The 26394-nt window shown below is 41.2% G+C and overlaps 1 protein-coding gene and 1 pseudogene across 2 annotated transcripts in view; both read left to right on the forward strand.

Moving 5' to 3' along the window:
• The window catches only part of LOC145247335 (uncharacterized), a 1131631-nt gene that overhangs the window by 338571 nt on the left and 766666 nt on the right, over positions 1-26394 (forward strand). The gene's annotated exons all lie outside the window — the stretch shown is intronic.
• Positions 15659-15809, forward strand: LOC145247703 (U2 spliceosomal RNA; annotated as a pseudogene).

The following is a 26394-nucleotide window of genomic DNA, read 5'->3' on the forward strand; positions in this document are numbered from 1 at the left end:
AGTTGTTAGTGGGGTGTTTCGTAGATAGAGAAACTTTGAGTGTTCGATGAAATCGTTCGACGAGACCGTTGGCGCATGGGTGATAGGCGGTGGTTTTTATATGTTTAACGCCGAGCATCTGCGTAAATCCTTGGAAAAGTGAGGATTGGAACTGCGCACCTCGGTCTGTGGTAATGATACCGGGTACGCCGAAGATGGCTATCCATTCTCGCAGTACTGTCTTTGCTACAGTGTTAGCAGAGGTGTCACTGATGGGTACTGCTACTGGCCACCTGGAGAATCGGTCGACTATGGTGAGGAGGTATTGAAAGTCCTGGCACATCGGGAGGGGTCCGACGATGTCGACATGAATATGGCTAAATCGTGCGTCAGGGTTGTTGAATGTGCCTGGTGGAGATTTCGTGTGTCGTTGGACTTTGCATTTCTGACACTCAAGGCAAGTCGCTACCCAGTTCCGGACATCGAAGTTCATGTTAGGCCAGACGAAACGGTCAGCGATAAGTTTAACGGTTGCCCGTTTGCTGGGGTGTGATAATCCATGAAAGTGGTTGAAGATTTGTTTCCTTAGTGCCGGTGGTACGTAGGGCCTGGGATTGCTCAACTTTGTGTCGCAGTACAAGGTCTTACTGCTGAACGGTGCCGGAAATTCCTTTAGTTGCAGAGATGTGTTTTCTAAGGCCTCAGGGAGGGTTGTGTCGGATTCCTGAGCTGTCGCTATCATCTCTTGGCTGAGTGGGCCGTCTTCAATAGAGTTGACGTCAGAGCGGGACAGGGCGTCGGCAACAGCATTGTCTCTTCCTTTCACGTATTGGATGTCGGACGTGAACTGCGAAATGTAGTCCAAATGCCTGATTTCGCGTGTCGAATACTTGTCAGAGTTGTTTGACAGGGAGGTTGTTAACGGTTTGTGATCTGTAAGAACCGTGAAATGTCTTCCTTCCAATAGGTGCCGGAAGTGCTTGATGGCAAGGTATATTGCCAGGAGTTCTTTTGAGAAGGTGCTGTACCTCGACTGTGCCGACGATAATTTAGCTGAGAAGAATGCGATTGGACTTCGCTGATTATCGATTTCTTGTTCTACCACGGCCCCGACTCCAGTGTCTGAAGCGTCTGTCGTGAGGAATATCCGCGTTCGGACGTCCTGGTCAAGGTGTGCTAATTTCGTGAAGTTAGCCAGTGATGCTTTTGCTGTGTGGAAGGACTTCAGCTGGTCGCCTTCCAGAGAGATGGGTTTGTTTTTTCTCTGTATGATATTCGTCAGAGGGGTGAGGAGACTTGAGCATCCTGGGATGAATCTTCGGTAAAAATTTATCATTCCCAGGAAACGTCGCAGCTGCTTGATTGATGTGGGTACCGGAAAATTCTGGATAGCTTCTACTTTCTCTGGCAGAGGGGTGATTCCACGAGCGTCGGTGTGATGGCCTAAAAAGTCAATGTGTTGTGCTCCGAATTCGCATTTGTCTGGGTTGATCCGGAGGCCGTAATGTGCTAGGCGGCGGAACACTTCATCCAGATGTTTCTCGTGTAGGTCAGCATCTCTGCTAGCCACCAGGATGTCGTCAATGTAAGCATAGACGTAAGGTAGTCCACGCAAGACTTCGTCTATGAGTCTCTGAAATGTTTGGGCTGCGTTGCGTAATCCGAAAGGCATTTTGGTAAACTCAAAGAGTCCAAAGGGAGTTGTCACTGCTGTCTTTGGGATGTCCTCTGAGGCCACTGGGACCTGATAGTAGGCCTTAGTCAGGTCTATTTTCGAAAAAATTCTGGCTCCCTGTAGGCCGGCGGCGAAGTCATGGATGTGAGGAACGGGGTACCGGTCGGGGACCGTGGATGAATTTAGTTTCCGATAGTCCACGCATATACGGAACTCGCCGTTCGGTTTGGGTACCAGGTGCAGTGGTGAAGCATATGGGCTGTCCGATGGGCGGATGGTGTTGTCCGCCAACATCTCTTCAAATGCTTTCTTGGCGTAAGCTAGTTTGTGTGGAGGTAGTCTTCTGGGTCGGGAAAATGCTGGTTGTCCGGTCGTCTTAATGTGGTGTTGCGTCTGGTGTTCCCCTGCATCGGTAGATTTAATGGGCTGAGTTAGGTCCTTGTACCGGTGCAGGATGGTTGCGTACCGTGGATCGTGTTGTGTTGCCACGCTGATTCCCGTCGTGTTGAGGCTTGAAGGGGTTCCTATGATTTTTATCGAGGTCACGCCGTCAGACAGGGTCCTTGTCCTCATGTGGACGGACAGGTTGTAATAGGCCAGGAAATCGGCACCGAGTAATGGTGTTTTCACATCGGCCAATGTAAATGACCATTTGAAATCCCGCCTGAGGTTGAGGTTGAGGGTTAGTTCCTTGTTGCCGAAGGTTTGTATGGTTGATCCATTTGCTGCTCGAAGTTGAAAGGAGGTGGGTTTCAGGGTGGGTCTGTTGGTGGGTGGTATAACACTGATAGCGGCGCCGGTGTCCACTAAGAATTTGAGACTGTTATTACGGTCCCACACATAGAAAAGACGACTGTGTGGATGTGTCCCGACAGGAGTAGTCGTCGCTGTCTGTCGGTTTATTCGTTTCCCTGGGCCTTATTGTAATTGCAAGGAGGTTGGCATTTTTGGGCCCGGTCACCGAAGGATTGGTGGTACCAACATGTGCCTGGGAGGTTCCTTTGTCCTCGGCTTGGGGAGCGGGTACGGCTTCGGTTCCGGGTGTGGGGTATTGGGCTACGTTGTCTCTGGCGTAGGGAGAGTTTGAGCTCTCTCAGCTCTGCTCGCAGTCGAGTAAGTTCGTCTTCCAATCGTCGTGAGCGGTGCCCGGGGTCACTCTCGACATGATGTATCCGTTGGTGTGCCTGTGAGTATACTTTGTCGGCCGAGTCTGCCACTATTTCCAGGGGCGTCTCTACGGGTACTAGTGCCAGGACCTGGGTAATGTTTTGCGGAAGCCGATCCAACCAAAGACCGCGGAGAATGGGCTCTGCCATGCTGTTGTTGCCGAGTCGGCTCTTCATCAGTCGCAGGAGCTGGGATGGGGTTCTGTCCCCGAGAGTCACATTCGAAAATAGGTCTCTGATGAGATCCTCGTCTGAACGGCCGGTTCGCTTGAGGATTGCTTCCTTAAGGCAGGTATATGGGAGTTGCTCTGGAGTGTTGAGGAGGATGTCCTCTACTTCTTCTACCATAGATGGAGGTAGTGCCTGCACCACTGAGGCGTATTTCGAGTCCTGGCGAACGACCCTCCGGGCTGCAAAAATTGCTTCGAGCTGGATGAACCAACTCCTGGGGTTCACTGGATTGTAAGGCGGTAACTGGACCAGCGGGGCAGAAAAGTTAATCTCCGGCTCTGTGCTTTCTGCCATCTTCTCTGCCTGTCTATTTTTCCAAGCCTGTGTCTGTAGTATCACGTCGGGGTCACCACTTGTTGCGGGGAGGCCTGAAGGTGGTTAGCCAACTGACCGTGCAACTAAATATATATCAGACACAAGGACAAGGAATGAAACAACAGGACAAAGAAGAAATGACAAACTCTGGTGGTTTAGTTTAAAGACGAAGATTCGCCTTTTATTTAAACAAACGAAAGGGTGGCAAATGCAAATTTGTTCACTGGGCGATGCTGGTCCGGGATCCGTCGCCGGTGTATTCGGTAAGGGGGATGCTTGTCGGTTCGCCGTAAGCTGGAATGACGTCGGAGGAATCGGCGTGGTAACTGATGCGGGTGATTGTTTGACTTGGGTCCGACTGAGATGTTACTGATACGTTAGCCTCAGGCTATGAGAGGAACGGACGGACAATTGGCAACACTGAGTTTTCAGCATCCACTAGGTACGGACGGGCGCTCGGATCGGACTGACACTGAAGGAAGAAGTCAGTGTATGAGAGGTACAGACGAACGAATTAGCAACACTGAGGGTTCAGTGTTCATCAAGTACGGACGGACGCTCGGATCGGACTGACACTGAAGGAAGAAGTCAGTGTATGAAAGGTACAGACGAACGAATTAGCAACGCTGAGGGTTCAGCGTTCATCAAGTACGGACGGACGCTCGGATCGGACTGACACTGAAGGAAGAAGTCAGTGTATGAGAGGTACAGACGAACGAATTAGCAACACTGAAGGTTCAGTGTTCATCAAGTACGGACGGACGTTCGGATCGGACTGACACTGAAGGAAGAAGTCAGTGTATGAGAGGTACAGACGAACGAATTAGCAACACTGAAGGTTCAGTGTTCATCAAGTACGGACGGACGCTCGGATCGGACTGACACTGAAGGAAGAAGTCAGTGTATGAAAGGTACAGACGACATGGAGGCCAGAGTCGTGGTGATGATGTGGACTTCTACGGCGTGGAGACCGGAGCCACTGTAGTGGTAGTGGACTTCTACGGCGTGGAGACCGGAGCCACTGTAGTGGTAGTGGACTTCTACGGCGTGGAGACCGGAGCCACTGTAGTGGTGGTGGACTGGACTGCTACAGTGGTGAGACTGGAGTCACAGTGATTGCGCGAGCGTCGAACGGTTAGGGAACCGTGAGCAAGTGCAGAGCTTTGCCGAAAATATATATTTTATTGCTTCGTAAAATCAACAAACAATTTTTAAAACAACAAAATTAGGCACAAGGCCCTAATCGACGTTTGGGAGGGGAAGGGTTCAGGGTCTTTGTGACTAAAGTAATTAAAAAGGAAATGAATGTAGACTTTGGAGTCTTACTCTTGACTGGCAACATTTACCAAAATACCTCATTCACTCTATGGATCTTAAACTAACTAATAAATCCCCAGCGTTTAAGAATGAAAACAATATTTACAGTTGAAGAAGAGTTGTCTGTATGTTTGTGTATGCATTTTTTTTTTTTTTTTTTTTTTTTTTTTTAAAAGGTGTGTGTGTGCATGTGTGAAAAAAAAGAAAGTTCAATTTCATTAGAAATAAAAAAGTTTTTGAATCAAGGGAGAAGATTGTTCGTGGAGTGGGGAAAGAACTAAAAGTGTTCGTATGAAAAACAAACAATACGACCTACAGAGTTGTTAGTGAGACCCCCCTGTACTAATCTAGGTGACTAGACCCCCCACTGTTTTCCGGGGAACCGAAAACAAGCAGGGCATCCCTAATTGGGGATTGGGGAAAATATCTTAATGGCAGTGGGAGAAGACAAAGCGACGGGTGGAGGAGGGTTGGAAGGTGACCTCTGAGTAGGGGAGTGACCGGGGATGTTGAAAAAACAAGGATGTGGCACAAAGGGGATGGGCAGACTCAGAGGTTCTCTAGTACCAAAAAATAAAATCAGGAACAGGATCTCATTTATACCACCAGTCAAGAGTCTTCTTAAGTTTTTCTTAGCTAGAACCTAAGCGGGGTGGGTTCCGAAGGCCCCAGCACCGCCCGTGCCATGCTTAAGGAGGGAACACGTATTGAAACTTGACTCCTCGACGGATGCACAAGCTAGTGCTGTGCACCCACCTCTTGTCGAAATCCGTTCTAGGCAACCTCCTCCAATCGCATCTGATCTTTACCTTAAGCAGATGTTTAAAGTAAACGATCAGATCACGATCTGGAACAGATGTCCCTTCGTGGACCAACTTGAGGCGCGTGATCCAAATCACCATGCGCGCTACTGCCAGGATCGCCAGGAAAACCATTCTTTCCTCCCTGGGGAACGGCGGCTCCATGTTGTACACAAAAAACCCTTCGTCGAGATCGAGCGGACATTCGGCATCGATGCGAGCCGCTACCCCCTCGACGTACTCCAATAAGGGCTGGATCCGGCTGCAACTAAAAAACGCGTGCCCGATCGTTTCGGGCTCGCGTTCGTCACAGCGCGGACAGAAGCCACTTGTATTTTCTTTATACCGGCGGAGTACGTCGAGAAGGGGCAGCGCGTTACGGACCAGTCGCCAGGTGAGGGAAAATTCCGAGTTGTTCAGAATCTCCCGTCCCGGCGCCCAACTCCAATGAGAGCGGACAACCCCCATCGCCCATCCCATCCGCCTACAAAGTGGATCCTTCGCGGTCCCCTCCACTAGCTCCCGATATAGTTTCTTTCTTGGCTGATCGAGGACACTGGTCCCCGGCAAAGCTCTAAGAGCGGTCCGGCATTCGGAGAAGAACTTAGACTCCCCCCTCGGCCTACGACGACCTTCTACCGAGGAGTTGGATTTGAGATTGGGAAACGCGTTCTCAACCACAGGGACCCAAGGAGCGTCTTCTTCAAGCGAACGACCCAAGAAAGCCAATCTCTCGGCATTTCTATGACACAAGAGACTGGGCTGACCCAGGCCTCCCTCGCTCGGCTTCTGGACACAGACCTCTCTGCAGACATAATGCTTACCCTCCTTCCACAATAGTGAATCGAGGCACCCTTGTAAGCGGGTTAGTCGTTCTGCAGGGAGAGGAAGTACAGACAATCGGTAAAGGATGAGCGGGAAGACGTATGTAGCGCACGCCTCCGCCCGACCCTTCAAGGACAATTTCCTTCCAATCCAAGTCTTCACCGACGATTTGACCTTGCCATATACTTCCGACCAATTCTTTTCCAGCTGAAGTCCCGGTCCAAACCAGATACCGAGAATACGGACCGGTCCATCGGTCCAGCTGAAAATACCTGGAAGCGAGTTTACCCCGGTCCAGGCCCCCAACCGCAGGCCGACAGACTTGCTGCGGTTGAACATGGCCCCTGTAACTTCTTCGTATCGAGCGAGCGCCTCGACCACCGCTTGAACGTCCGTGTGGCAAGACACGAACACGGTGACGTCATCAGCGAACGCGGAAACCCTGGCTCGTGTGCCTCCAGGGAGGGCTATTCCGCGCAGGACTGGTGTAGCCGCCTCGTCCCTTAACTTGCGAAGGAGGGGTTCCAACGCCAGGACGTACAACAGAGGCGACAGCGGACAGCCCTGACGCACCGACCGAGAGACAGCGAATGACTCCGACAGCTTACCGTTGATCTGCACCGCTACCGTCGGCCTATCATACAGGACAAAGATCCACTTGCGGAAGTCCGGATTAAATCCGGCGGCCTCTAGCACAGATCCTAGGAACCGATGGTCGACCCTATCGAATGCCTTGGACTGATCCAAACTGATCAGCGCGGCTTCGGCGTCGTCTTCTGTCCCCTCTATGATCGAGCGTATCAAGTGCAAATTGTCTTGAATCGATCTCCCCTTCACAGCATAAGTCTGGTCCGGTTCGATCAAGTCAGTGATGACAACCTGCAAGCGATTCGCAAGAATCTTTGCCAAAATCTTTAACTCTGTGTTTAGCAGAGTCAAGGGCCTAAAATCATCAAAGCTTTCCCTCCCACCATGCCGTTGACCTTTCCTCAGCAATGTGATCACTCCCTTGGTCACCTGTCCAGGGATGGAACCCTGGGCAAACCAATGGTTGAACATATCCTTCAGAATAGGGACCAACATGGGCGACAGCCTCACGTAGAACTCGTAGGGTAAACCATCAAGCCCCGGGGATTTGTTGTAGCCGACCTGCTTCAACGCAGTAATGACCTCATGTTCAGTAACAAGACCATCACAGCTAGCTGCCCGAGCCGCCGTGAGGCGGGGCGAGTCAGCCAAATAGCTGCCAAACTCATCGACCCTGAGTCCGGGTAGTTGGGTGAAGCGCTCCGATAGATGCTCCCGAAACCCCTCGCAGATCTCCCGAGTCGAAGCTAGGGCGTGTCCTTCCAGGTTATGTACTTTACGAATGTACCCGTCCGAACCGCGCCTTAGAGCAGCCTTACGCTCAACAGCGTCAACATTCACAGCCTCGTTGGAAACTTTCATTAATCTGGCCCTAACTACTTGACCTTCATACCGCTCGCTAGCCAAGCGGTTGAGGTCTTGTTTAGCTAGTGCTGCCTCTAGGGGATCCCCCCTCTCCACCGCCCGGGTCAGCTTATCCTCTAAGCGCTTCTTTGCCTTAGCCTTATCTAACGCGAGGCGTTGGCTGTATTGGACAGAGAAGCGCCTAATCTTGGCCTTAAGACTAACCCACCACTTACTCCCTGTAACCGCCCCCACTAAAGCCCTCTGAATTAATTCTGTAACCTTCAACCGGTAGTCCTCCAACTCCAACAAGGTGCTGTTGAACTTCCAGTATCCGGCTAGTTTAGGCCTAGCACTTAAGTTCAAACGGGCCATAACGAGTTTATGGTCCGAGTGTCCTAACCAGTGGAACGTGGGGCACGATAGAAAGTCTACGTCACCTCTTCTAACTAACATCCGATCCAAGTAAGTACTCGGATGGGAAGGCGTTCCAAGATTCCACGTCCACATCTCCCGCCCCGGATGGTCCAGCCGGAATCTGTCGACGAGATCGCACGAGGCCATCAGGTCGAACAGAGTGCTGTCACACCGCACCGACCCACTAGTCCCCCCGACCTTATCTATTTGGGGATCAAGGATCGCATTCCAATCACCCATTAGCACTAACCGTTCCGGATCCACTAAGAAGCCCTCCAACCGTCGAAAAAAGGATGCCCTCTCTACAGCAGAATTGGGAGCATAAACCGCGACAATCCGAAACACACTACTATTAACGGCAACATCAACAACAACTAGCCGCCCGTCCTCGCCTGCGTGAACAACATTCACCGACGCTGACAGGGTGCGACTCACTAGCAAGGAGATTCCACGACTATTAGTATTGCCATATACTGAGTAAACATCATAATCGTTCACCAGCACCTGACAATCCTCGTCACAAATAAAGTGGGTCTCCTGGATAGCGGCGATATCTACCTTAAGGGACACCAAGTCTCTCACAACGCGCGAGGCCCTGCTTCGACACCTGATGCCCCTCACATTCAATGTAGCCAAGTTCAAAGCCATGCTCACTTACCTTATTCAGTGTCACAGACGGGTCTGAAATCCTTGGCAGTGAGGACGTGGCAGGCCTGGCCGAGGCTGCCGGTAAGTAAATCTGCTGAGGGTACTCCGTCCTTGGCCACACCTCCCACGTCCAGGGGGAAGGTTAGTTTGAGTGCCCTGTAGAATGAGGGGTGTATGTACACAGGGACTCTGCCCTCACACTTAAAGAAAAAGTTTTTCAGTGAAGGATGGTCCCTGTCCACCAGCTGCTGGCCCGGGATCGCATCCTTCGCTGCTTTTATCATGGCCCAGAGGGCTTGAGTCCTAGTGTCCTTGTTGATCCTCACAAAGGTGGTCAACATCGGCGCGTTCTTGAATTTTGTTGGGTCCGCTACGCTGTCGCCATCAACGTAAGCGAGACCCTTCAGCTTGTTATAATGGACCTTTTGCTGTCCTTTGAGGTCCGGCGTTGTGTGGTGCGGGTCCAGCTCGCATATTCTGCCCCCTGGCAGGAATGGTAATTTTTTAGTTCTTTCCGTGCGAACTGGCCTTGTTGGGGAAGGGGGGCTTTTAGGTTGGGGGTGAGGGGAGGGGGGTGGAGTGGGGGTAGTTGACACAGTTTCTTCCTGGGGTGGTTTATCACAGGATGGGGGTGGTGAAAGGTCTCTTGGGGCTTTGGGGAGATCTGGGGAGGGGGGTAGTTGCTCGGGCTGCTGAGGTAGTGGGGTGGCAGGTTGCTTAACTTGCGGGACTGCTGAGGTGTCTTTATCAGTAGGAGTTGGGGGGTCGGCTCGTGTCTTCCTGCTCTTCCTCCTTCTGGCCCTCCTGATCTCTGTGGCGCTCAGTTTGGACGGAGCTGCCGTTGCCTCCTCTTCCTCAGACACTACCTCCTCCTCAGACTCTTGTAATTTCCTCTTGTTTGAGGAGGGGGGTGCCTGTGTCTCCATGGCCTCTTGTTTTTCGGGTTGGTCTCTGGTCACCGTCTGTGGGGATGACTGTTGGGGGGTCTTCCCTTTTTTGGTGACCGTAACCCAGCCCGCAAGTGCTTCTGGGAGGCTTGTGGTCGGGGCAGGAGCGGAGGCTTTGACTGGTGCTGCTACTCCTACCTTTCCGGTTGCCCTGGGCGGGTTCCTGGTCTTCTTGGGGCAGTCGAGCGGCGAAAATATCGCCGAAAATATTCAGAGGGCTGCTAGATACCGGGGACGGGCAGGAAATTGTTTCTATTTATAAACAACAGTTAATATTAATTCCCGGATGTGTTCTTTACGAGCAGTCGATGCTGAAGGATTTCGTTGTTTGTATTTCAAAGTTTTTTTCAGGAAATTAAAGTTTGTTGTTTTTGTTATTGTTGTAGAAAAGATGTTTTTTTTAAATTTCTTTTCTACAACGGGGCCCTGAAATCACGTGACAGCCGCCGACATTGCTGCTGCTGATGATTTTGGCGAAAGGCCCTCAATTGGTTGTCGTCTGTCGCGCTGTTGTTGTTGTTGTTGTTGTTGTTTACTTGCTACTGCTGATTTCGGTAGAGTCTATTAATTGCTGTTCGTTTGTAATGCTGTCGTTGTTGTTGTTGTTGTTTACTTGCTACTGCTGATTTTGGTAGAGTCTATTAATTGCTGGTCGTTTGTAATGCCGTCGTTGTTGTTGTTGTTGTTTACTTGCTACTGCTGATTTTGGTAGAGTCTATTAATTGCTGGTCGTTTGTAATGCCGTCGTTGTTGTTGTTGTTGTTTACTTGCTACTGCTGATTTTGGTAGAGTCTATTAATTGCTGGTCGTTTGTAATGCCGTCGTTGTTGTTGTTGTTGTTTGTTAGCGGCCAAGCCGCGACACGTCTGTTTGTATAAACATGTTCACTATCGGACTTCCTTCTTTAATCAGATTCCTTCGATTATCAATTTATAAGACGCATTCAGCTACTTGATAATTAGGACTGTGACAATAGAATATTATATTCATTCTTTTGACTCTCGGGTATATATCCGACATTTCGACACACTTAATCAACCGAAAACCCCATCCGTCTATATAAAAACATATAAGATATTAAAGGATATATATTCAAGAGTCAAAACAATGAAAATAATATGCTGTTATCACAGCCCTAGTGATACCACTCCCAGACACATTAACTACCATCGTGTAAAATCGCCCCCCCCCCAAAAAAAGTCCAGCCGTTTTTGAGACCATAAGGAATGAACTCACACACAGAGTCAAAGATCTTACATATAATAATAAAAGTCGATAGATATGGATAGATAGGTATATAAAGGTTTAAGTTTAGAAAATATTGACTAATTATTTGAGCGTAGGAAATCCTAGTTGAACTCAGCTTTCAATTTAGATAGCTTCCTCCTGTATCTCACATTTTCTCGCATCATCTTTGCTTCATGCGACCTTTCCTGTAGCTTCGCAGTAACGTTCACTCTTCCTGGCTAATCTCTTCTTAAAGCTGTCTGCCTTTTCGCACTAATCGCTGCGTACACAACCGCCGACTCCATTGTTATGTTCACCTGCTGTTCAAACAGAGTCGTGTCTTAACACCCGCGACCTCGCGTACGCGCCATATATGACAATTCTAAGTAAACAGCATTCTATCAGATCACATCTTTAAACAAGTTGAGTCGATTTGAGCAGAATCGTGTCTTCTGAGCACACAAACAAGACCTTTCTTAAAGAGGGTGTAAAACTTGATACTAAATGTTTGTTCTTCTGATTGTTTATCCCGTCTTTTGTTAGCTGTTGGAACGAGTAATCACAATTATTAGCAATATTATTATTATTATTATTATTATTATTATTATTATTATTATTATTATTATTATTATTATTAAATGAGGAAGCTGAAATTCTAAACTTTGAGGAAACAATTAACATATATTAAACTATAGAAATAAAATAGCAAACAATTATTATTATTATTATTATTATTATTATTATTATGAAGAAGAAGAAGAAGAAGAAGAAGAAGAAATGAAGAAGAAATGAAGGCTAGAAGGGCACACTGACAGAGGTGGCTTGAAGAAAGTATTAAACGGTGGCGGAAAGACATTGGTAGAATCGAAGAAATAAGAAAAGGAGTTAAACTAGGACAGAAAGCCAATGACGAGCTTGAAAGGAGGTATAGATTGCTGGAAAAAGGAACGATGATCATTCTAACAATGTTGAAAGAGAAGGTCCACACTGGTGGTATGAAAATTAGGAACTTTGTTCGAAAAAGTTTTGCATTTCGGCAGAACAACCTTTTCCGGAACAATCTGTCTCAGCTGTATAAAGAATTAAATGGCAGTAAACAGGCGGGAAATAACAAGACTTCAAATGCAAAAGATGCAAGGAAGTTCTGGAGTGGGGTTTGGTCTGTCGAAGGGCGATATAATGAGAAGGCTAGCTGGTTGGGAGAGGTCAGAGAAAGGCTATCAGAAATGCATCAGATGAAGAACGTTGAGATAATCACTGATGACGTTAAAGCTGGCATACGAAGGATGACAAACTGGAAGGCAGATGGTCCAGATGGAGTGATGGGCTTCTGGTTTAAACAGTTCCAATGCTTTTATTCACCTATAGCTGCTGCTCTGAAAAGGGTCGTAGAGCCGGGAGATGCCCTTGATTGGCTTGTGAAGGGAAGAACAACACTGATTAGGAAAGATCCTGCAAAAAGAACAGATGCCAATAATTATAGATCAATTACATGTCTGCCATTGATGTGGAAATTGTTGACTGGAATATTTGCGGGGGAAATTATGAACATCTAGAGAGTAATGGTGTTTTTCTTGACGAACCAAAGAGGGTGGCGGAAAGGCTCGAAAGGCACTAAAGAGCAACTACTAATTGATAAAGCAATAATGCAGGATGCGAAGAAGAAGAGGAATCTGAGCGTAGCATGAATCGATTACAGAAAGGCTTATGACATGGTTCCTCATTCATGGATACGTGAAACACTATGGATGATGAAGGTTGCTGAGAATGTGGTAGAGCTTTTGGAGACAAGTATGGCTCAATGGAAAACGGTACTGACAGCAAACAGAGAGGAGATGGGGCAGGTTGGCATTAAACGTGGGATATTTCAAGAAGAGAGAAAAACTGGGGTATGACTTTGGATATGGTGACAGACGCCTCAACCATCTACTCTTTATGGATGATTTGAAAATATTCGGTAGAAATGAAAAGGGAATGGAGAGACTGGTAGAACTTGTGGGGGCATCCTTACAAGGCATTGTATGGAGTTTGGGATTAGTAAATGTGCGGTGCTGGTGATGAAAAGAGGAGTAAAGGTTTATTCGAATGGAATAGTGCTGCCAAAGGAGAACTCATGAAAGAAATAGAAGATACAGACTCACCACCTCCAAGAAGGCAAGCGTGCAGCCCTCCGCTTGCAAGGTCATGCTCACAGTCTTCTGGGACCAGGGCGGAGTAGTGATGACAGATTTCCTGGCAAAGGGTATCACAATTACAGGAGCCTATTATGCTTCACTTTTGAGGAAATTAAGGGAAGCTGTCAAAATCAAGAGGCGGGGCAAGATCAGCAAATGTACCCTCCTCCTGCAGGACAACGCTCCGGTCGACAAATCGCATGTCGCCAGATCAGAAGCATGGATGTGTGGCTATGAAATTCTCCGCATCTTCGCTACTCTCCTGACCTTGCGCCCTCTGACTTTCACCTCTTCTCAGCCATGAAGTTGTTTTTGAAAGGAAAGCGTTTACCAAATGATGCAGCCTTGATTTCTGAAGTCACGTCATGGATGAAGGACCCACCTGGGGTGTTCTACAAAAACGGTCTCCAGAGCTGCATCAAACGATGGGAGAAATGCATAACTCTGGGTGGTTACTATGTAGAGAAAGACTAATAACTGTGCCAAGTTTCGTTACTCTGCCGCGATGGAAAGTTGGCCAGGGTCATTACATAAGTAAGTACGCCCCTCGTATATAGAAGGGGGTATGTATTTACTGTATTCTTTTTATGAAAATATTAAATATAAATCATGTCGATAATCTGTCAATATAATTCCATGACTCATATATAGGAAAGTTGTATTTTCTTTTTAGATAAAGTTGTATTTTCTTTTTAAATGAATAGAAAAAAGGGAATAGAATATAAATACACACATGAAATAAAATATATTCATAGGAGTATAGAGTAATAAGACCGCGTGTAGGTTATTTTGTGTGTCACGCTTACATCTATTTTCTTTCGAGTGACTGCCGTTTTATTGTTGTGACCTTCCATTTTTTGCGATAAATAATTTTACCCAAGTTCTTCATTCATAATTTTACCGAAATCCTTCATTCTTCATCATGTATCGTCTTGTTATTATGTCCGTTTATAGTACAGCCGAAGTTAAGCAACGTTGAGCCTGATTAGTATTAGACCGGTGGCCATTTTGGAATTCTATATGTGTTCTCCGCTTATCTCAGCTGTCTTGTACACCCATTTTACTTTCCACTGATATTTTACAGTATCGACTTAGGGGAGGACTGGTTAGAGATTGCTCCTCACTTACCACAAAAATGTCACGCGCAGTCACCCGTTGTGGATATCCATAGTCTGTCGATGACTGAAGGGGCCCTTGTATTATGTTTACCTGTTTGCAGCAATATTATACTATTTCCATTGAAGGTTTAGAATAAAGGAACTGTTACAGAGAAATGATTTAAGAATTTCTTACCTATTTTAGTTATAAACATCTAATTATTCTTAAGACAATATATACTGATTTAAATATTTTTTAGTCGCGTGCAAGCGACTCCATAAGTCACTCCGTCATCCGTCGGTCGGTCGGTCGGTCGGTCGGTGTGTCGGTCTGTCTGTCTCTAACACTTTTGTGATTGGCCTTTTTGATCAAAGGTCTGTTGTTAATAGATCCTGTTATTAGCTTTTTAAGCTTTTCTTGGTCTTTTGGCTAAGATAAAAACGTAGTATCTGTTCTGGCAGATACTGCAAGCAAAGACAATAGGTGGGGGTAGCTTCACATCTAAGACCTTGGTCAATGTAGGAGCAACCCTTCATACCAATTGTCAATATCCAGCTCCCCTACTCATTGGGGAGTTGTCTCCATTTCCTCTTCACTCCCCACATTAAAAATCGGCCATGTGCCTAATTTGCTCAGTGGGGGAGAAAATAAACACCGCTTTTCTGGGCCTTTTGGCAAAGATCAAAGTGTAGTATCTATTCCGGGAGATACTGCAAGCAACGACCATATGTGGGGGCAGCCTCACATATAAGACCTTGGTCAATGAAGGGGCAACCCTTCAAAACAATTATCACTATCCAGCTCCTCTACTCCCCGAGGATTTGGTCCCCATTTCCCCTTCACTCCTCACATTAAAAATCGGCCTCGGGCCTAATTTGGACAGTGGGAGAGCAAATAAATACCAACCCTTCATACCAATTGTCACTATCCAGCTCCCCTACTCCTCGGGGAGCTTGTCCCCATTTCCCCTTCACTCATCACATTAAAAATCGGCCTTGTACCTAATTTGGTCGGTGGGTGAGCAAATTAATACCGCTTTTCTGTGCCTTTTGGCCAAGATAAGTGTAGTATCTGTGCCGCTAGATACTGCAAGGAAAGACCATTTGTTGGGGAAGCCCCACATATAAGACCTTGATTAATGTAGAGGCAACCCTTCATACCAATTGTAACTATCCAGCTCCCCTACTCGCCAGGGAGTTAGTCCCCATTTCCTCTTCACTCCTCACATTAAAAATCGGTCTTGTGCCTTATTTGCTCGGTGGGGGAGCAAATAAATACCAACCCTTCATACCAATTGTCACTATCCAGCTCCCCTACTTCCCGGGGAGCTTGTCCCTATTCCCCTTCACTTCCCACATTAAAAATCGGCCTTGTACCTAATTTTCTCGGTGGGGGAGTAAATAAATACCCTCCTTCTTGGCCTTCGGGCCGGGATCAAAGTGTAGTATCTGTTCTGGCAGATCTCTCTCTCTCTCTCTCTCTCTCTCTCTATATATATATATATATATATATATATATATATATATATACTGCGATAGATAGATAGATAGATATTATTTAAAACACAAAAAATATATTTTTTGTGTTTTAAATAATATCTATCTATCTATCTATCTCAGTATATATATATATATATATATATATATATATATATATATACTGAGATAGATAGATGGATAGATATTATTTAAAACACAAAAAAATATATTGCAGTCACACCCATAATATATTATTTTTACCTTCAAGTAGAATTTATACGTGTTTAGTTAAACAGTGACAATTAGGTCTAGGACAACAGCATATTTTTTCATTGTTTTCATGCTCGAGTGTGTATCTGTTGATATCGTTTATGCTTTTATATAGATTTATGTGGTTCTTGGTTGATTAACTGTGTCTAACTGTGTCGAATATATACTTGAGAGTGAAAACAACGAGAAGAATTTGTATTATTATTCATCGAACTACTGTTCTTATCTTGGGTGTGAATTTTACAAGGTTTATTTTGTCGAACTCGGGAATGTTTCTGTCGAAATCAGGAAACATTCCCCAGTTCAACAAGATACGCCTGTAAGAAGGTCGGAAATTATATCGACCGAAACGTTGTGAAAATCACACTCAAGATGAGAACAGAAGTCCGACGAATAATAATACAAATAACCAATCCTTATCTCCAAAATTCAGAATCGTCAACGATAAGAATATTCTGTTCTCATAGCCCAAGTGATAATCCACAAAAACACTTAATGAAAGAGAAATGGTCGGTTTTTTTTTTTGAGTGGGGTGAGGTGAAAAATGATTTGGTGAAGAAAAATTATATTTTTTCGCAACTTTTCTTTGTATAATTTTTAAACCGTTTTCCTCTCTCTCTACTTTGTAAGAACGCTAATTATAGCTTATGCACCAACGAAATACTTTTGCGCTATATATATATATATATATATATATATATATATATATATATATATAGTCTTTGAAGATTTTAACCTTTAAAACTATACCTGGGGGAACTCACTATTTCTGAGGACTGCCCAGACCTAGCTTGCAATCTAGTTTTAGTGACCATATTTAAAAGTTGTTTGATAATTATTTTTGTATTTTATCAGAAAAAAAACTTTAGTACCTTTAGTATCAGAAAAGTATCTAAATAAGAGGAAGGGAACTTAGCCATACATATTCAAATACTCAATATATAGTCTTTGAAGATTTTAACCTTTAAAACTATACAAAAAATATTTTTTATCATTCGTTAGAAAACCATCTAGTCAGTAAGTCATTTAATCACCTGCAATCACTGCATCAACTCGCTCTCGAATTTACTATAATACCAATAATTTATTTTTCAAGGGATCATCAGTTGTTTACCATGAAACACTGTTTCGGGGATTTAAAAACAAAACAGTATATTAGATCATTGCTCCCCAGCAGTGTTGATCAAACACCACCACCCTTAATCTTAGGAAGAAGATATGTTACAAACAGTTGATCCAATTTCCTATTTTTAATTGCAATTACTAACCTTTTCATACTATAAAAATGCATTTCTTACCTGTGCGATTCATCAATTTCCACATTTAAAATGGATATATTTTTTAATTTTTTAATTTATCAGTCTTGTATTTATAAGATTAGGATTAATCCATTTAACTACTTATCACCCCCACTATGATTAGTATGTAGTATATTTACATTCTTATTTAAAATTAGATATATAAAGGTTAAAAATATTTTTACACATATACATTTTTTTTTATAATATAAATTTATTATTTGTAATTATAAATACATGTTATACATTGCTAATATAGTTTTGGATTTCCTTTATTAATTTAGTCTGGTTTATCTTAAACGATTCAAAAGCATCAGGATAACGAATAAATGCTTTATTTAACTGTTTAAATATTTTATTTTTATCCCCATCTTGTTTTATCATCCTTATTACTAAACTAGAAACTGGTGGTATAAAGTCTGTTAGTTTTAAAGTAACGCGAGCTATTCTCAAAAACTCTGACATAATGGTTCCATAAAACATAAAAACAGGGCAGGTGCTATCTTTATGGGCCATACGTTCTATTTTAAAGGGGAAAGCGTTTCTTTTATCAAATATTTTATGAAGAAAAATCCCATCCTCAATTTTTATATCTAAATCAAAAAATGTAGCCTGTTGTCCTCTATGTTCACAATTCAATTTAAATTCGTTTGGATATATAAGATGTTTATCTTTTCGAATTCATCATTATCGTTTATACATATAAGGTCATCTATAAATCTCCTACATCCATGAAATATATATATATATATATATATATATATATATATATATATATATATATATATATATATATATATATATATATGGGCAGAAAATCATTATTCAAGCACGACTGAGTTCTTTTTTCCGATTTTGTTGGATAACTTTTTGATTCGCCAAGCGGTCTTTTTTATTTCGGCTGGTATGTTGTACATTATGGCGTCTAGTGTTGGTCGTGTTGTTTTCAAGCACTTTACTTGGTGCATTCGATCGTCGTCAGGAGCGAGTGTTGTTGTTGTCATTTTTTTTATTGAAGCGTGATGTATTTATACTAAGTTTTATTTTTTATTGATTATAAAAGTTGGCGCAGGATGGGTATGGGCGGATTTTTTATTTTTAATTTTGATTTATTCATTTCTTATTTTATTTTTTTATTTATTCTGGCTAAAATGTAATGGCGAAAGAACTAACCCATTAAATTATCGCCCTATTAGCCTTCTCCCTCTTTTCGCAAAAATATTTGAGTCCATAATTAATCAACCTCTAGTTAATAACCTTAAAACTGATAAACTTCTGACCGACAATCAATATCGATTTAGTCAACCCGTTCCACAGCAGATATCCTAACTGTAATCTCTGAACGTTTATACCGTTCACTGGACATAGCAGGTGGGAGTAGAGCGGTAGCCCTCGGTATATCTAAGGATTTTGACAGGGTATAGCACGATGGTCCTCGAAGGAAAATTATATAGTGTCAATGGAAGAATAGATGGTGTAATTAAATCCTTAAGTAAGAGAAAAATCCAGGTTGTCCTCGACGGTTGTACATTTAAACAATATAATATAAATGCGGGAATACATCAGGGGTCTTTCCTGGGACCTTTATTATTCCTGATATTTATAAATGACCTCCCTGATATAATAGTTTCGGAGATGGTTATATTTGCTGATGATACCACTCTCTATAACAGGCATCAGGGGAAAACAAATGAACACATTTCTAAGGAAATGGCAGAAATATTAGAGGAAAACCTCCAATCTGTAATGGAATTGGGACAAAAATGAATGGCCACATGCAATGTCGCAAGACTAAGCTTGTTTCTTTCAATAATTACAAGCAACTTTCTTTACTACCAATAGCAATGGCCAAACACACACCTCAAAGTAATTCTTTCAAACTTCTCGGTCTACGTTTACAGGGAACATGAAGTAGGATAGATATATTGAGCAATGCCAAGGCTGATGAAAAGAAGGTGGGCTCTCTCTACCGTATTGTATCTCTATAAGGCCACCTTTCGCCCGTGTATGGAGTACTGTTTTCACATTGTGGTTGGTGCATCTGCTACTTGTCCCTCACACCTTGACAGGGTTCAAAAGAGAGGAGCCAACCTGATACGTCTTGAACTGCCACCCAGGCTTCAGCCTCTGTCCCATAGACGAAATGTTGCATCCCTCTGCCTGTTCTACAAGTACTTTAATGGTGAATGCTCTGACAAACAACAAGCACTTGTACCTCCTCGACGGGGTTCTAGATATGACCTTAAACTATATCCGATGGTGAGGGCCCCAGCTTGCAGGTCTTAGGGAGTGCGGAGCCACCCTTTAATTGCCATTGCTCCCAGATCCACTCTGACCCGGAGTGGATGCACCTGTTAGGGTCCCAACTATGGGTTAAATAGAATACGACTTAAAAAACAAATATACTATATTAAAAAATCGTTCTCCAAAATCACCATATTCGGCATTAAATAACCTGAAAAGGGTTGATATGCCGTAAAACAAAACAACCAACCAACCAACCTCCTCGACGTAAATATCCCCGAAAAACCCGATAAGCAGCTAAATCTCATCTCTACACAGTAGATATCCCTAGGTGTCAGAAAGCCTTCTAATATAATAGTTTCTTCCCCAGAACTGCTAGACCTTGCAACTCCCTTCCAGGATTCAACTGTACTGACATGCAGAAGTTCAAGTGTAATGTGAACAGAAATTTTGCTATTTATCTTCTTTCATAATATCCCTGCAACTTATGTACTCGATAGTAGCCCCCTGCGTCTAAGTGGCACTGTGCCTTGTTTGGGGTGAAAATTGAATTTTCAAATGAAATTGTTAGTTATTGAATACGGTTACTATATTTGCCATGATATCAAACGAGATCCCGTTAATAAGTCGCTGTAGTTTTTTTTTTTTTTGTAAATTTGTATGGCTTCTCGTAATTTTAGCCTTTGTGTGCATTTGTTAAGGTATCGATTTTTAGTATTGTTAGGTAAGGTATTTCTAATGTCAGACGATTGTAGGCTGTTATCATGGAATAATAGGTGTTGTTTTATGATGGTAATGTCTTTTATAACCAATAAATGAATAGAAGTACCTATAAATACAGACTACGTCAATAAGGAAAATGCTTAGCTTCTGACGACGAGCGGATGCACCGATTGAACACGCGTGAGCAACAATTACTTGGCGCCATAATATACAACATGCCAGCCGAAATAAAAAATCGAAAAGTTTTCAAAGATAATCGGAAAAAAAGAAGCGCCAGTCGTGTTTAATCAGACGTGCTAATGACTATATATATATATATATATATATATATATATATATATATAGGCATCCACATACAGTACTGTTTCGCAGCTTATCAGTGCGGCTAGACAAGCAATTACCTCAAGCCAGTATCGAAACCCGACCGCCTTAATTACAGTTGGAGGTTCTAACCGTTGCGCTATTCGGCTGCTGCTACACAGGTAGTGAATTAACAATCTTTTGACATTATCCAAATACCTAACCTCAATTTGTTTACACAAGAGCATCGCTTAATATGCTAATTTGTTTATCACTTTCCAATATGCTAAGCCCAATATATATGTACATATATATATATGTGTGTGTGTGTGTGTGTGTGTGTGTGTGTGTGTGGAGAGAGTAAAAGAGACGTGTGTGTTTAAATTATAATCATTAATAGTAAAAAAAAAATTCAATAGCCATGTGTTTGATTTCCGTTGCCACATCATTGTAGTAAGTCTAAGGGCGTTAACGTTTGTTGGATTAAACCTTTTTTACTTTACTACGCTATATTTGCTGTCTCCCTCACAGACAGTAACAAAGCTGTTATTATAAATGAAAACAGTCATTCTCAACACTTAGTATATAATTATATGCATGACCACCAATCACTTAAGTAACATTAATTTTTGAATTCAGGAACACGTAAATCATCGATCTGGTTTGAATCGGAGGAATGCGCATTAGTCTCCGGCTACTTCAATTCTATTGCCTGGGAAACGGGTGGGCGAGTTTCCAGCCATACAAACCTTTCACAAAAGACGTGGGCCATTTATTTTTAATCACCAAATGTTTCAAATTCATTTTTATCTCCCGCTACTCGTTTGCTATTTCAATCACATTTGCTTTTGTTCTGTAAAGATTTTAGTTCGCGAAATTGTAGCGGATTGAAGAGAAAAAAAATTAAATTTGAATAAATATAAGCAACTATTCGCAAACGCAGAACATGTATGAAAGCAAAGAGAAAATATAATGAAGAAAAAAAAAGTTGTATTTTAACGCTATTCATCATATTTGTAAAAAGGAATTTGTGTTTTCAGATCAATATTCTCAGCGAAAATATCGAGCAACTCTTGTATTCATTGTGTTGAGAGTAAGAAATTTCATGAAATGAACAAACTACGATGAGAACACACACACACACACATATATATGTATATACACATATATATATATACATATATATACACACACGCACACATATACACACACATATATATATGTATATACACATATATATATATACATATATATACACACACGCACATATATATACACACATATATATATAGTATATATATATATATGTTTGTGTGTGTGTATATATATATATATATATATACAATTGTACAATTGCACACCCTTGTACATGAGAATAAAATACAGTAGATAGTATAAAATGAATTGCAACTGAGATATTATGTGTGAAAAGGGACAAAAGGAAAAACAAATTTAACACGGGAGTAAATAATGATAAACAAGCTTTTTACTGGCTTCGATCGGATGAACGGACATCTTCAGTAAGTTTTGAAGTTGTTAGTTTTCCATACGAATAAGGTACAAGTTCGTTGAAAAATATTATGGTCTTGCTTTTAAAGCTATAAAAACAGTGTAAGTTGTGGTCTGAGGTCTTGCCTTTAAAAGCTATAAAAACAGTGTAAGTTGTGGGTGTCACAATTTTATCAATCTCCTTATGTTGAATGCTTGACATAATCCAACTAGTAGCAATATGACGACTTCCAAAACCTTTTAGTTGTTGTCCTCTTTTTTCTTCGGAATCTTTAATGGTATTAGTATTAATACATAATATGCATACACACAAATACACACATATATGTATATATATATATTTAACAACTGATATATTTAATATATTGATATATATATACATATATTTATATATTAATGACATATATGCATTAATGCTACATATAAATATATATATGTATGCACACACACACACATATATATATATTTATATATATATATATATATATATATATATATATATATATATATATATACAGGGTGATAAAAAAACTCTAATTAGGTCCCGTTTCTTAGTGTTTTGTCCGAATCAAATGAAACTTTGGTCATAACTAGTTTATTATATTCAAAACATCACATCAAAACACTAGGGTATTTGGCCTTTTTTCTCCATTCTTCGCATATGTTCTAAATGACCTCCATTTAGCTTTTGTTTTGTTTTTTGTATCACCCTGTATATATATATATATATATATATATATATATATATATATATATATATATATATATATGCATAAGGTTTTGAGAAATATAAAGGGCAATAAAATACTCATAATTTTCCGCTTTTTATCCTTGTGGGGGCAAGTTAGGCTAATGCATGAAAAAAATATACTTCGTGTTTATACATAACCTCGTTTTGTTGAGTTTTCTAGTTCGCCAGTCGGATTGTTATAATTCACACACCCATATATCGCAGCCAATATATATTTAACCATTGCCTTTTGTATCCTATATTAAAAATACAATTCATTACAAAACCCTTTTTACAATTGTTCATGGCTTATACATTAAACAATATTAATATTATGAAGATCAACGCTTTCATATATCATTTTTTGTCTGTCAAAAAATGTTGGTAACAACTTGTCAGGACGCTTGTACACTATTGGGACGAAATTTCGGAAATGGTAATGCTGAATTTCACATTAAAAAATTGTATCCACGTATTCCTCCTATTTTTAGATGATTATATCCAAAAATTACAAAAATCGATAAGGTAGAAAATTGTTTATTAAAATAAAATAAATAAAAAATTGATGAAAATGATCGTGAGACACAAGAGAGTTCAAAACGGAGGTAATTTTTAGTTTTTATTGATACAAAATGGTGGACATTTTTTACCTGCTAACACGATTCATGTGGTTTTGTTTAATAATTCATTAATATTCAGGTAATTGTGACTGCATGATTTGGAAACTAACATTGTAACTTATTAGAAGTGACAAAATCAGTTGAAACCATTGTTTTCTTATCTGTAAACTCTATGTTTTTCTGGAAAGTGACCTACTTTATTTGTATTAGTTTTATCTATAGGATATCGATAGTTCTTCTATGACTTTTTAATCTAAAATAAAAGCATTCATGCTGTTGTAGATTTTTTTACTGACTTATTCTCTTGTTTGCATTCCGAATGTTCTTTAGATCTACTTTGATCTTCTAAAACGTATGTATTAGATCATAGTATCGGCATCATAAAAGAAAGGTCGAAATACAAGCAATCTATTGACATAAATCAATTCCTGCCAATCTAGATAAAAGAGTCAGAGTGTTTTTCTCTTTGTATCTTACTTACTATTGCTTATGGTGACATTATTTCAAAAGTTCAGCCTTCACCTCTGCATTATCATCAGAGGGATTGCACTTTACTGTACTGGAAGATTCCAAACAACAAAAGCAAACGCAAATTGAAAACTTCTAATAAGGAATCAATGAAATATAAATTTCAAGTTAGATTAAGCCATTTGTCTAATGTCGTCATTATAAGAAAATGTAGCCGCGTTTTTGATCTCATCCTTGCCTAGGATGGCATTAACAAACGCCCGTCTTAATAGAGAGAAAATATTGACCCCAATTCCTAGGCAGGTTAGACAATATCTTGTCTGTTGATATTAGCTGTTTGGAACTGCCACAGAGATGTGTCGACATGTACTTACAAATAGGTTCGATATAAGACTAGGACTTCACCGTTTTGTTCTTGCTGTTGCCATTCCCTTAATTTTTGCAAGCAGACATCTGCGTTGGCCGTGTAAAAATTCACGTACCAATTTATGGCTCCAGAGAATCTTCTGTTTGTTTTCTTGCACAACAGCTATGAGGGGACTTAGACTATTTGGGAGACGAGTTTGTCTTCCGGATATAGCAGCATCGATATACATTTGCATTTCCCGATCATATTCCTCTCGAATTTGTGCTGGAGCTGGATATTCCGCAAGTCAATTTTCGAAAAGAAATTGGAGGTTGATCACTATTTTAATTCCTAGATGCGGTCTACTTCTGAGTGTTTATTTAACATTCTGCTGTGAAATCAGGCTCGGTAATAGTGATGGCAGCAAAATATGGTTTGCTGAATTGTGAAAACGTTACCTCACCAGCACTAGGCAAGACTACTACTCCCAGCCGCTAGATTGTATCCAACCCAAGGAAGAAATCAAATCGAAGTAAGGATTCATTCACAACAAAATCTTCTACGGTAATGCCTAGTTTTGTACCGATGTAAATTTGCACCATTCCGATTCCAAAACAGTTAAGTGTGCTTCCGTCTGCTGTTAGCAAAAGGAGTAAGTTTTTTCGTCCATTCCTTGTAATACGTGACAGCGTGCATCTGGAATCCACCAGTGTTGTACATGATATTCCATTGATGCAGAACAGTTACAACCTGCAATGTCCAATTCCCAATGGTTTTGAGGATGAGACCAAACAGCACCTGCTATTTCCAAATGGTCACACTTTTTAATACAGACCTGGCATAACACAACTAACGTTTGGTGACTTAATAGGAAGCTATGTGTCACGGGATTATGCTATGTATATATATATATATATATATATATATATATATATATATATATATATATATGTGTGTGTGCGTGTGTGTGTGTGTACGGCAAAATAAGGTTGGTACACTAAATATATATATATATATATATATATATATATATATATATATGGTAAAGCTTGTAATTAGTTAAAATCTGAAGAGAGTGCCCAATAATATTGCAGAGCAAATATGTATTTAATTTTTTTTACCGTTTTATCCATAATAGTAGGCAGGAATCCAAGTTTTTAGGATATAGTGCTCAACTGGGTAGGAGCAAATATTTTGTAAAACTGGTAATTCGTAAAAACCTGAAGAGAGTGCTCAATACTTTTGACAGAGTAAATTTGTGTTTTATTTTTTTTTATTATCATTTTATCCATAATAATAGGTAGGAATAGTATTGAGCACTCTCTTCAGGTTTTTTTACTAATTACTAGTTTTACCAAATATCTGCTCTTACCCAGTTGAGCACTGTATCCTAAAAACTTGGATTCCTACCTACTATTATGGAGAAAACGGTGATAAAAATATAACACATATTTGCTCTGCAATAGTATTGAGCACTCTTTTCAGCTTTTTACTAATTAGCAGTTTTACCAAATATCTGCTCCTACCCAGTTGAGCACTATATCCTAAAAACTTGGATTCCTTCCTACTATATATATATATATATATATATATATATATATATATATATATATATATATATATGTATTGATTTTACTGGTTGTTTTATTAAAAGTTTATGTATTAAGTTAGGTTTATTCCCGAACTTTTATCTAGAACACGTGTTTTTATCTAGAAACACGTGTAAGATATTTTTGCTGAAACTGACTATAAAGATAACTATTTACATATCATCAGATCCATTTATATGTTTATCTAATTTGTTTATAAAAGGTATTCCTTTGTATTGAGCACCTTTGAACAAGCATTGTTTTATTCCTTTAGGTGAATATATTTGGATCAGTTGAATATATAAAGCTGAAAAAATATTAGAACCCACAAATTATTTACATATTCATCAGTGTTTCACCTTTCCAAGATGTTTGATTTGACGAAATAGCATGCATTATGAAGTGAAAAAATGTTTTTCGTTAGGTGAGACAGTTGTTAGAATTGAAGAAAAAAAAGGTAACTCAGTTATGACGCGAAAAGAATGTGTTCCTATTTACAATGCCTCCCCACGGGACAGAGTTAGACACCAGGGTCGTTTTTTAAATGTGGAGAAAAGGAACAAAAATAA

The sequence above is a fragment of the Euprymna scolopes genome, chromosome 25 (assembly GCF_053919585.1).
Source record: "Euprymna scolopes isolate OS-2025 chromosome 25, ASM5391958v1, whole genome shotgun sequence".
NCBI classification, from domain to species: domain Eukaryota; kingdom Metazoa; phylum Mollusca; class Cephalopoda; order Sepiida; family Sepiolidae; genus Euprymna; species Euprymna scolopes.